A 13731-nucleotide genomic window follows, 5' to 3' on the forward strand; every position below is an offset into this window, starting at 1 on the left:
TTCCGAGCTGACCGTCTGGGTGGCGCCGGTCCTCGACTGAGACCTCTTCTGTCGGTCTTGCCGTGAAAGCCGTTTGGGCGATTGTGGAGCTTGGCAGTTGGAATCTGGACTCTTGATTGGTAAGAACCGGTGTACGGTACTTGCTCCGAGTTTTTGAAGCCTGATCTGGCTATTTGAGTTTGATTTGTGATGACTAGTCATATTTTGAATTTGTCTTTGTGAATATATATGCGTTGAAAAACATATAGGCAGGTAATGTGGAGAGATTTCTCCGGAGCTGTGTAACTTTGAACGGCGCAACGATTAAGTGCCATTTTTCTATAATATTGCATATTTTGCATTATTTCTGAGCATGCCTGCTTTCAGCGCACTCCGTAAGTGGTGCTGCTGTTTCGGAAACCGGTTGAACCTCGAGGAATCTGCTCCAGCTCCCCCAGAGGGGACTCCTAATAGGGATATGTATGTGAAGCATGGTCTTTCTTCCATAATGTACAGCACAGTATGGAGGAAATATACAAAAAAAGATCCTGAGTTACGATGGCCTTTGTATGGATCGTTTGATATACGTAAGATTGAGTATGTGGAACAGTGTATGTGTAAGCGGCGTGCTCGTCAGGATATGTTTGAGTGTGTGCGGTTGTGGGTGAAGGAGGTGCGTGAGCGAGAGAAGCGTGAGAAAGCGCTGTTTGATAAAGAACAACGGAAAAATGATCATGTGCGAGCACAGGAAGCGAAGCGTTGGGAGGACAGAGAGCAGACGGACAGGCAAGAGAAGGAGCGTAGGCTACAAGTTTCGGGTCAATACGCTGTTCGGCAGCCACTTTATCCAGTCCTTAATAATCTTGATGATGATTTTTATTTACTAGATCGCTCTCCGCCCCCTTATGTTGGCGCATCTGCTCCGAGGCCACAAGATTCTGTCCCGGGTCCGGGTAAGGTAGATACGCGGTCCATGTTATCGGCTGAGCATATGGCTGAGCTTCGGCAAATTTCCTTCCGTGCACTTAAGGGTAAGGTGTCCGTGGATGAATTGTTCCATACTTGGGGGTCGTGGCAAGATAGAGAGAGATTGTATTTTTTTAGTCATTTCGCTGAGGAAGTGATTGCTGCTTTTCGGAAATATTCTAGTGTCTTTGAGCCTGAAGAAGTGACATCGGATGCCAAAGCATTGCATGATGGTGTTTTTTCTCCCTCTAAGGCTCCTGATGCGGCTCGGCGGCTATTCGCCTTGCGGGACGCGGTGCTGGCCCATAGAGAAAAAGCGCGCCAACGAGCAGGGGAGGAGACGCAGTCGGATTCGTGTACTGCAGAAGGCCACTCATCCACCTCTCAATCAGATAAGAGCGATCTAGTGCATGCTAAGCCAATGCGCGAGGCGGCGCCTTTGTATGTTCCTCCTAAAGGAGCGGGGACTAGCTCGGACATTACCTCCGCCGATGCTAAGGGATATTTTGTGTATAATTGGGTTTATACTCCGTGGCATAGAGCTGATGTGATGGCATTAAAGAATGCGCTGCCTGACCCCCGCAAGAATCCAGCGGCCTTCTATGAAGAAGTCGAGGGGGCCTTGAATTCTTGCGTCATGACTTTAGCAGACATAGATTTGTTCTTTGGGCTTATTCTACCACCAGACATGTGGCGATCTGTGCGGAAGGTAGATGATGTTGCCACTTTTAAGGCTCGATGGTCTGAATTGGAAGATGAGGATAGGGAGCGGAAGCCTGCGCAGAAACCGCCCCAGAGTATTTTAGATCTCCCTGCTGCTATTGTGACTAAGTTGAAGACAATTATCCCCCCTAAAAAGATTGACTGGAATATGTTAGCTGCATGTAAACAGAAAGTTGACGAGTCAGTTGCGGACTTTTTTACGCGCTTTGAGGAGACGTTTCATGATTTTAGTGGCCAGTCGCTTACTGACGATACGGGTCGCCACCTTTTTGCGGATAAATATGTGGCTAATCTGCTGCCGGCAGTTGCGGCCCGTCTAAAAGCGAGCGAGAGTTCTTGGTCCTTCGCTACACCGACGGCCCTCCTGACTATCGCCCAGTATTATGAGCGTCAGGAGCAAGAAGCAAAGGGCCAGGAGGAAAAGAAATCGAAAGATTTGAAAACAAAGGTGATGTTGGCACAAGTCTATGGCCCGCCCCGACGGGGTAGTAATAGAGGTAGGGGAGGATCTTATGGTCCTCCCTTGGCCCGATCTGATTTAAATAGGAACCAATGTGCGTATTGTAAGCAATCGGGTCATTGGGCTAGGGACTGCCCGGTGTTGCATGCATCGCGTCAGGGGCATACCTCTGGTGGCCCGCGAGGTAGAGGGAGTTTCTCGAACTTTCGAGGGAATTCTAACGAACAGGCTCGTTTTGACTCTGCTGGGCAGCACCGAGATAGATCAAATGTTTTCGATCACCAGCATCAGTATCAAGCATCAGGAATTGACCGGTCGGGGTACCATGACTCTCAGCATGCATAGGATTGCGTTGGATGGGGGTTAGAATCAGTTGAGGTGCCGGTCGATCAGAAGGGCCCTTATGTATCGGCTGAGGTTTTGGGCTCTACTGATCAGTTCCTAGTGGATACAGGAGCGACACGTAGTGCGCTATCTAAGCAATTGGTTCCGGGGGCTCCCCCATCCGGCTTAATGGTCACATCGGTAGGGTTCGATGGTACACTCTCCCGAAGCCCTCTTTCACAGCCCCTCATGTTTAAGGTTGATTCTTTTTCTGCACCCTGTCCGTTTCTGCTTGCCCCGTACACACCGGACAACATTATGGGTCTTGATATGTTAAAGCATTTTAGGGCTACGATCCGTTGCTCCCCTGCTGGTGTACGGGTAATATTGAATGACAATTACCCCCGATCAGAACGAATGTGTACGATGTCAGAGGATGCGCTGTTAGCTACCCTCCCTCGTGCTTTGTGGGCAACTTCGGATACTGATGTAGGACAAATGGTGATTCCACCGGTCCACATTAGAGTCCAGGAGGGGGCGGTGTTACCTCGCCTCCCACAGTACCGTATTTCCCAGGAGGGTGAGGAGGCTGTCATACAGATAGTGCAGGATTTGATAACGGTTGGGGTAGTCGAGGAAGTCCCCTACAACATTTGTAACAGTCCGATTCTTCCTATACTGAAAAAGGATACGGATGCCAGAGTTTATCGGTTCATAATTGATTTGAGAGAAGTGAACAAGATCGTGATACCTCAATACCCAGTGGTTTCCGATATCACGACGTTGCTTACCTTGGTCCCGCCTACGGCGACCATGTTCTCAGTGATTGATTTGAAGAATGCCTTCTTTTCCATTCCTATTCACCCTGATAGCCGATATCTCTTTGGGTTTACATTAAATAATAGATCTTATCGTTTTTGTAGGATCCCCCAGGGCTACACAGAAAGCCCTAGTATTTACAGTCAGGCTTTGAAAAGACAATTGGATTCCTTTGTTCTGCTCGAGGGGGTCGCCCTCATTCAATATGTCGATGACATCTTGCTGGCGGCTGACACCCTGGAGTTGTGTGAAAAAAGTACGTTATCCTTACTTTCCTTTTTAGCGTCCCACAATCATAAGGTATCTAGGAAGAAATTGCAATTCTGTAGACCAAAGGTGACTTATTTGGGTCACCTTTTGTCTAAGGAGGGACGTGCACTCACACCGGATCGTATCCAAGTAATTTTGGATACACCGAGACCATCCACACAGAAGGATGTGCGTGCATTTTTGGGCCTTGTTTCTTTTTGCAGACAGTGGATATTGGGGTTTTCGCACATAGCTAAGCCATTGTTAGCCCTTTTGACAAAGGACACGCCTATCCCAATCCCTTGGTCAGATGAGTGTGATACTGCTTTTCAGCAACTACGACAGGCCCTTTGTTCAGCACCAGTGTTAGGAACCCCTGATTATGCAAAACCCTTTTCGTTGTATGTGCATGAGAAAGATGGATGTGCATTGTCAGTTTTAGTGCAGAGGCACGGCGATAAGCAGCGTCCATGTGCATATTTTTCGGCTGTACTTGATCCTGTTGCCCGAGCATTACCAGGGTGTTTTCGCTCGGTTGCGGCGACAGCTGTGTCAATACGCCAAAGTGAGGGAATTGTGTTATCTCATAAGTTGTTGGTATTAGTCCCCCATGCTGTCGATGCCCTACTCAATCAAACGAAGACGCAGCATTTGACCAGCGCCCGTTTAACAGGATATGAGTTGACACTTCTGGCTCCTCATATTACGTTAAAAAGGTGCGTAACGTTAAACCCGGCAACATTGTTGCCATACCCCGAAACCCAGCCTGAGGCGCGGAAAGCGCATGATTGTATTCTCGTGACTGAGGAACAAACAAAGGGTCGTATTGATCTCCAGGATACGCCCTTTCCAGATGTAGATGGGGAACTGTGGGTGGATGGATCCTGTCTGAAGCTACCAGATGGTACGGCTTCAGCAGCATATGCAATTACCACATTACAAACGATAGTGGAGACAGCACGCATACCACAGAAATCAGCCCAAGCAGCGGAACTGATAGCATTAACACGAGCATGTGAGCTCAGTACAGGACTATGTGTGAATGTTTATACAGATAGCCGCTATGCCTTCGGAGTAGCGCATGACTTCGGCCTACTCTGGAAGGAGAGAGGGTTTTTAACGTCACATGGAGTACAGATAATGCATGGAGAGTTAGTTCACAATCTTTTAACCGCATTGACATACCCAAAGAAAATTGCTATCGTTAAGTGTAGCGCCCATAGGAAAGTAGTTGACAAAGTTGGAGAAGGGAATGCGTTGGCAGATCGAGTAGCACGGGAAACTGCGATGCAGCCCGGTACTACTGCCGTGTATGTAGTGAAGTCACAGGTGGAAAGATGGCATGATGCGAAGGAGGAAGTGCGAGAAATGCAAAGGACCGCTTCTGACAAAGAGCGGGAACAATGGGCTACTGAGGGAGAATTGGATGATGAGGGTTGCTGGAGAAATAAGCAGATGGATAGATGGAAATTACCCACGGCTTTTGTACAGCCTATGGTTCAGATGGCACATGGGCTAGCACATGTTGGAGCTTCCGCAATTGTGAAATTGCTTACCCAAGTCTGGGAGCATCCAGAGATTGCTAGCACAGCGAAGAGGGTGGTGCAGACCTGTATGATCTGCCTGAGGTATAACCCAGGAAAGGGTACTCGAACTCCAGCAGGAGGGTTTGTGACACCTACTGCGCCCTTCGAGGTTCTGCAGATGGATTACATCCAGCTTGAGCGCTGTAATAATCTGAAGTATGTTCTAGTAGTGGTCTGCGCTTTCAGCAAATGGGTTGAAGCGTACCCTACGAAAGACAATACTGCGATGACTACTGCGAAGCTGCTGCTGAAGGAGTTTTTCCCCCGATATGGTGTTTGTAGACTTCTGTGGAGTGATAATGGCCCTCACTTTGTAGCGGACGTTATAAAGTATGTCTTGAAGGGTCTAGGCATCACTCAGAAGTTCCACGCCGTGTTTCACCCTCAGTCTGCAGGCCTAGTTGAGAAGTATAATGGTACACTGAAGCTTAAGATCGCCAAAATTCAAGCTTCGACGTCTTTGACTTGGCCAGACGCTCTGCCACTGGCGTTATTGTCAATTAGATCGGTACCACACTCTCGAACTGGCCTTACACCTTACGAAATTGTTTTTGGACGCCCAATGAATATTTGGGGTCCACCAAAACCTAAGGCTGTGTATGATGTACCTTGTGTAATGATGAACGATTATCTGGCACAGTTAACGGATAACTTGGTTTCTATCCATCAACAGGTCCGAGAGGCGCTCCCTGATCGGTCTACCGGTGAAGGACATGGTCTCCGGCCTGGTGACCATGTCATGGTGAAAGTTTTCGACAGGACGAACAGCTTGGAACCGAGATGGGTGGGCCCTGAGCAGGTCCTCCTCGCAACGAGGACGGCTGTGCGAGTCTCCAACCGAAAGAATTGGATCCACTCTCTGCATTGCAGGAAGGTGCCGCCCGGATTGGTGGAACCTGCCGTGCTGACCGATCAACGAGAAATCTTGGCTGCAGAGACAGGCCGTGCTGCGGAGCCAAACGCCACTGAGGAGCTCTTTCCGGACCACGCGACTCCTGGAGGAAGGCGATATCATCTTCGACCAAGGAAGTGAGTTTTCCAGTACCGGGACATACTGTCGGAACGGCCCTTGGGTTAGTGAAACGGAGAGCCGATGAGGCAAGGGGGGGGGGATCAGCCCTGCATTAGTGTAGCGACACCCGTCTTGGCCCGCTGGTGAAGAAATCAACCGCTGCCCAAGGGGAAGAGTTCTGACAGACTTTTTAGTTTCAGGAAGATATTGGTTTTATTCTTATCTTTACCTTGACATGGAGAAAAAGAAAATACTTTGTGCAGTAGGGTTCATGTTGACAGTAGTTATTGTTGGGATAACCACATGGTTCGTGGAGGATGTAACTCCCGCTCGGAAAATTTTTGTGTTGACAACTCCGGTGCCTGAGGAGCACTACTTTTATACATTACCGTATCAAGAGTTGAAGCATCGACAATCTTACTTGAATAACACTTTCATCCAGATGCTGCATCATACCCACGTTGCTACGAATGCTACGAACTGTTGGATATGTGGGATGATGCCAGCTCATCAGAAGAAAGGAGGAATGCCATTTATACCACTTCCTTTCTCTCATAATGGCTCTTGTAGAGCATGGTATACTTTGCTTTTTGCCACTCGGAAACCGACAGTGGGACGATTGCTCTTCAGACTCAATAAAGAATGCCATCAAGACAAAAATGGGTATCCACAAGCGAATGGGACAATTTGGGAGTGGGAAGAGTACCGACCAGACAATGAATCCATTCCCTACATCTTTACGAACACAAGAGACACTGTGGGAAAGGACAAGTTTGTAATTCAAGTAGCACAAGCTCAAGCGGACCTGTGTGTCCAGAGTGTGGGTTTTATTCCTGTTGGTGTTAGTGATTGCATTACTGTTTTGAATATTGATGGGTTGAACAATAGTACCTTCTTAGCCTCCCATAATACGTACTTTGTGTGTGGAAATAAAGGTTATTACCGTCTGCCGGCTGGGTGGTCTGGGGTATGCTATGTATCATTTCTATTACCTCCAGTATTCTTAGCTCCCGCATCTTATCATAAGGATTTGAAATTATTAAATAATGTGACTGTAAATAGGTATAAACGTACTTTATCAATTGATGATGTAGATCAGACTGACACCAGTCTGCAACAGTATATTGATTTTAACTTGGGACTGTTTTTCTTTGTTGGAGCTGCCCTGAACAGTAGGAAGATCCGAAGATTAACAAGAGTGGTAGAAGCTTTGACAAATCAGACTGCTGCTGCTCTTGGGAATCTTACGGAGGAATTACAGATTACTAGGATTGTTGCATTGCAGAATCGTATGGTATTAGACGTTATGCTAGCTGACAGGGGAGGAGCATGTAAAATTATTGGAAGTAGCTGTTGTGTGTTTATTCCTGATCATACGCCATCAGTTTATAATGCCATCAATAAACTGCATAAAATTGCAGCTGAGATCCATACAGAAAACGGCACTTGGTCCTTTTCTGGATGGTTTTGGGCGTTAATTACTGCCTGGGGATGGAAGGTTCTAACTGGTCTCTGCATTATTGTAGCGGTTCTGTTTTCATGCTGTATCTGCGTTCAGTGTGGTCCTTTACTCTGCTCATTATGTGTATCATTTTGTATCCCCGATAAGAAAGCTATTGCCAATGTCACTTATCAGAAACGTTTAGCTAAGGAAGTAGAAGAGATGATGATAATTGATATATATGATGATTATTCTAACAAGCCGGATGTCTTCAGTAAATGCTGAAAGGGTCGTCTGTTGTAAAGTGAAACAACGATGTGATTAAGCATTTACTAAAGACATTAATTCCCCTCTTATAGATCATGTTTTCTCTGTTATGTTGACCGAAGTTCGGACTCCATTTTGTATTGTCATGCTTCCACGTGTTTCCCCCCAAGAAGAGTCCAACCTCTGTGTTAGTTGCTCTTGTAATCTGCCTAGTAACAGTCTATAAATAGCTCCTTTGTTCATCTGGCACATGCCCAGACTTGACCACATCTGTTATCAGTTAGCCTTGCTTGACCATGTTTTCGCGGGCTCAAGGAGTGTGTTAGCTCCGCCCACATATTGATTCAGTATCGAAAATGACCATAAATGGTAATGTTCTTCAGCCTCATGTTGTATCCACCCACTTATGAGCCCCTCTGTTGTGTATAAAAGGGGACTGTGTACGCAAGTTCTGTGTGCTACTCTATGCAATACTGAAGAGTGTTGTGTGGATTGTAGGACCACCCTTAAGGGTTAATAAATGCTGTCTTTGTACTTTGCAGTTTCCGTGCCAACTTCCTTATAGATTCCATTACAGGAGAGCGAACCCTTGTGTCCTGCGGGCCTAGCTGGGGCCTGTATTCATCAACCTTTTCAAAATGCAATATTTTACTATTTGGCAAGAATATCTCACACACATTTTTTCTGCTGATTAAATGTGTTTCCCAGTAGCAACCCCCGCCAATCTAATCTGGTGTGGGGGGGTGCGGGAGTGGGGAATAAAAATAAATAAAAAGACTGACATACCTGCTACTACCCCTGATGCTGCTGGCTGCCTTGATGCACTTCTCCTCCCAGCAGTCCATGGGCCACAGGAAAGCACAGGCTCACCACCCAATCCAGACGCTACTCTCATGCTATACCTAGCATGAGAAGCGCTGGGATTGGCATGAGTGGGCTGGTCTGACACTTGGTCAGGCACAGGGAGCCTGTGCCTTTTCTGCTCCCGGCTGTGCAATACAGCTCGGGTTGGAGGCTGCTAAAAGCGCATGTCGGCCCACCACACCTCCTCCCTGCCATAGCCTGGCCCTGCTCTAGACTATTTCATCGACTTTGATGCGCAGTCAGACAGTGATACATAAAATGAAAATATTGTTTTATTATCAATTTGTTTATCATCTGCTGGCTTTGAGCAGTGGGCCTATCCCCCTCTGCCATTACGGTGAGCTGCCCCTGGTGTGTCCCAATGACTGGGCACGGTAAGCATGACTAGTGTCACATATTCTTGGCTTGCCACAAATTAGAATATTGAAGGATATTTTCACATTAATTGGGACACCTTTGTATGATCGAGCTCAGGTCTGTCCCGGAGATTTCAATGTTAGGAGTCAGACTGAGAATATCTCTTTACCTGCGAAGAGAAACGAATATGAAGATATACTTTGATAGCAGTTCGAATATTACTCCAAATCTTAAATTTTAGGGAAAGCAAGAATGAGGATATTGTTCAAATACAATGCAAAATATATCGCACATGGAGGGAAATTCTGCCCTAAGAAGCTACTCGTTTGACAAATTTAATATAGAGTTACAATGTTTTACTTAATTTAGATTTTTTCTTCTTTCCATAATTCTCTTTACAGATTCAATGGGAAATTGTTTAGAATGGATTAATTCAATGAGCTTAAAATGAATGCAAAAAGGTCTTGTTTTCTTCTCCATTAAGAATAGATCCGAACAGAAATCCAGAGGCTTTTGGAACTTATCAAGTGAGACTAGTGGAGGAGTTGTACAAGGTGAACAAGTTGGCAACTTCCATTGAGCATGTGAAGGATTCCTGTAGTTCCACCATGGAGTTCCAGCTGACGGACTGAATACAATGAAATTGTCCTTGAAACATCGCCATATTTAGTTAAATGAGGGAACACATGTTTAGCCCTTCACCAATTGTCCACGCACACATTACACTATCTTCCTCGGTGCTGTATATAACTGGTTAACCAATGGTGATTAAAACATTTTATACCTTTATTGCATTGCTCCAAAATTAAAATTCACCGATTCTGCATTAATGTTTCAGCATTAAGCAGCCCGCACGTATTTTGAGAAACGCTTTCGCTCCCTCTGGGTATATGAGTGATATCTGTAATTCACTCTCCAGCTCTCATTAGACATGGAATGTGTTCACAATAGATGGAACTGCTTCGTGAAGCGCACACACTTTAAAATCGCTTAAGTTAGTCCTCCTTGCTCCCATAGTGTGCACTGAAGCATTATAACTAGACTGCCGACTCACTACGTTTCAGTTTTTTCCACCTTAGTTCAACACGATTAATGTTTATGCATATCCTGCAAAACACTAGAATACCCTTCCATTGTAGGGCAAGCGTCATTGTTTCTATGGCAGGAGGAACATTCATTTCTTAAATCACAGGTCTAAAGCAGTCAAGTCTTGAAATCCGATTATTGCATTTTCTCTGAAACATTAAAAATAATTCAGGAAATTACCATAATAGGCCTCATGGACTTTTCTGGTGCAACGCAGAGCCGCTCCAGACTCCTGTTTTACGCGCCTGAAGGGAGTGAAGTGTATTTATTTAACTCGATGCTTCTCTTGTCTTTTTTGCTTTATTTTCAAACTGCACAGTTCAGAAGCTGAACGAAGTACACCTTGCCCACTGCTTCTGAGCTGCACTATCTGAAAGTAAACCGCAAACGAAAAGAAATATAGAGTTAAATAAACCGACTCTACGACCTGCGGGTTCATTAAAAAAGGATGCTCTGCTCTGCGCTGCGCTGTGCTGCGCTGCGCTGCGCCTCAAAAGCCCATCATGATACAGGCTCAGGTGTGCAGCTAGCACTGCACACCTCAGCGTCCTATCTTAAATTGTCTCCGGTGGCTCGAGCAGTTTATTCGAAGACGCTTGACTGTGGGAAACAAAAGGGGATATTTATCAAATTGTCATGCAATGCAACACAACAGGACACCTTGCTGCACTGCGTGAAAGGGAGAGGGCAGGAATGCACCGTTTTTAACATTATAAGGTGCAGTGCTCTCTGCCGGTGCACAATGTGCCTTCTAGCATCAATGTAGGCACCCTTGCACCATGGTGTAAGGGTGCCTGCGTTGTAGGCCTGATTGTTTTGGCGCATGAAGGGACACCTTCCTGCCCAAAAACTTTCTTCAGAGACAGTTTCCTCTTTCTACGTGTGCTGCAGAATGCCGCACATGCAGAAAGAGGAGCAAATGTGGAGAAATAAAGGTGTTTCTGCTTGTTACATCTCCCCTCGGGAGGTATAGAATTTTGACACATTCACAGGTCTACCACTAATGATAAATCTGGGAATGTGCCAAAATGTCTGGGTGGATGTATGGAACCACCCACTCTCCAGCCATGTAATGCTTCCCTGGGGCAGAATAACGCAAGGCAGTGACTCGTGCTGCCTTGTGTTCTCCGCATTTACCCAGCCACGCAGGGCCACACAAGGTGGCCTTGCGTAGCTTGGTAAATATCAGTCAAGGTTTGTGTTGCCCTTGCGCAGCGTAGCGTGGCGCAAGGGTGACGTAAAACCATGATAAGTATGGGCCAATGTTTCAGGAGATCTTTAATACATTGCCAAAATGGAAGCAATGTTATTAATATGCCTGTCATTTCCATATTTGTACAGGAGGTTTTTTTACAGGACATTGGGACCAACGTGGGCACTTTTGTCCATCATTAAGATCCAGGACTAACAATTATATTTGCTCAGTGGATTTTCAACAGCCCAGTGCCCTTTCTACATGCTTTGTACATCCAATGTTCTCAACAGTTAGGCCCTTCGAATTTCCAGTTCCTTTGGAAAACAAAGATTTGAATCAATCTAAAGTGCAAAATAGAATTGCAAGTTTTCCCTGCAAGTGGTCCGACTCCTCATAGGTATCCTTTAGGTTTCATGATGACTAATGCATTTGTGACTTTATGACTAATGTGTTTTTATACCTCCCCCCTGTTATTGTGAAGCTCCAGCAGAACAAAGTACCATTCACGTTTTGCTATTTTGCACTTTCTATACTACACCAAGAAGGCAGTACATACGCCCGGTGCTACGAGCATTATAAACTAGATCTCATGTAGCTGCGTTTTGTCCATTTGCACTGTTTGGGAAACTGTTATCTATGTCATCTTAAATTATATTTTAAGCGCACTGAAGATACTATCCAAATACTGAGAGTGTTTCTGTATATTGTTTTTATACTAGATTTTAGAGATTGAAATTTAAAAAAAATATATATATTTTACCTGTGTATTATATTGCATTTGCTTTTTCTGATGTGACTTTTATTGATCAATAGACGTCAATAATATATTTTGATTGGTTGATTAATGTATTCTTTATTTTGAAGTTTGCATTAAACTAGCCTGGCTGATTTATCTTACTGTAATACAACAAAGACTGTAGCAACTGTATGCAATCATATCTCTTATTCTCTCATAACTCTAATAGGGACAGAACTACTCATTTGTAATAAATAACTTCATCACTCTGATGTAACAAGTTCCGACAAAGGATTGGTGACATGAGAGTGCCTATTGATGGATCCAGCAGACAGAGTGAAGATCACAGATGACAATTAGAATTACTGTTTTAAATAGCAACCAAGGCCGAATCATTTTTGACTGGCTTTATTTCATGTACTTGGTGGTAAGGTAAGGCAGTGCTGGGTGCGACCACCTTTAACCACTGTGTTAAGAAAGCACGTTTCCGAGATCATAATGTGTAACAAGAGTATTTTTACATTTTTGTTGTGTGGCATTTTGTTGTGGTAGTTTTATGTTCTGTTGGTTTCTGTGCTGCTTTAGTTTTTCTTTTTTAGCCAGTAAGCTGTGTGGTCTAATGTCCTGACATTTGGTTTTTGCTAGATTTCATAAAAACTTCTGTGTTTAATTCCATTTGCACTTTTCTGTGTATTATGCGCCACAGATCTTTCTCAGAATGAATAATTTGTGGTGCCTCCAACTATAGTTTGACTGTAGCAGTAAGAGTTTCAGTATCTCAGGTTTCAAGCAACAGCCATGGCGTCACTACTAAGGCAGCCCTAACTACTGCAAAGTGATGAAAAAGTCTCACCTATGTTCCATCATATTTTCCATTCTAAGTCCCAATTCCAATTTGTTTGGAAAACAACCAAGTATTCCCCACAGACTACATATTCCACTGGTATCTGTAGTTTCCAGGTGGGGACAATACTGAAGCATTATGAGGTGTTTCCTAAGGGTTCTCCCATAAATGTGGAATTAGCGGGGGAACAACAGCAGTACAGCACCAGATTGCAATATCTAGTTCCTATATTCCTAGATGTGGCTTTGGCCTGTTACTGACCTTATCAGGATTATCATGGGACTCATAGTGAATGCCCTGATGCCATGCTTACACTTTACAACTGGAATAGATACCCAACTGAAATGATCAAAGCACATAATATCATTGTCAGTCATTAGCCTTGCATCAAAATTATCCCACATATACTATTGTGATGATTCAATAATGTAGTGGAAGGTTCCCAAAAAACTGTACTACCTTACAAATGTCCATCTAACATCCATTCCTTTCTCACTTCATGTCTGACTGATATGATAGGAGAGGGGGGTATGCAGCCCCCGTCCCCTTTAAAAAGAAACTTGTCCAAAGAGACACTATTCGCTTAAAATAACCTTGGTCTGAAGGTGCTAAATGTCATACTACCTGCAGTGTTGATATTGTGATGAAAACATTCCAACTGCACCATCTTCTAAAGTTTAACATGTACAAGTACATTAGTTAGAACCTGGTGCACACAGCCTTCTATGTTAAATAGAAATAGTTATGCTGAGATGATTCTGTCTAATAGCTCACTGTTGCTTATAATACTTAGTATCTACTATGTAGAATCTTTGCAATGTTG

The sequence above is a fragment of the Triturus cristatus genome, chromosome 9 (assembly GCF_964204655.1).
Source record: "Triturus cristatus chromosome 9, aTriCri1.1, whole genome shotgun sequence".
NCBI lineage: Eukaryota > Metazoa > Chordata > Amphibia > Caudata > Salamandridae > Triturus > Triturus cristatus.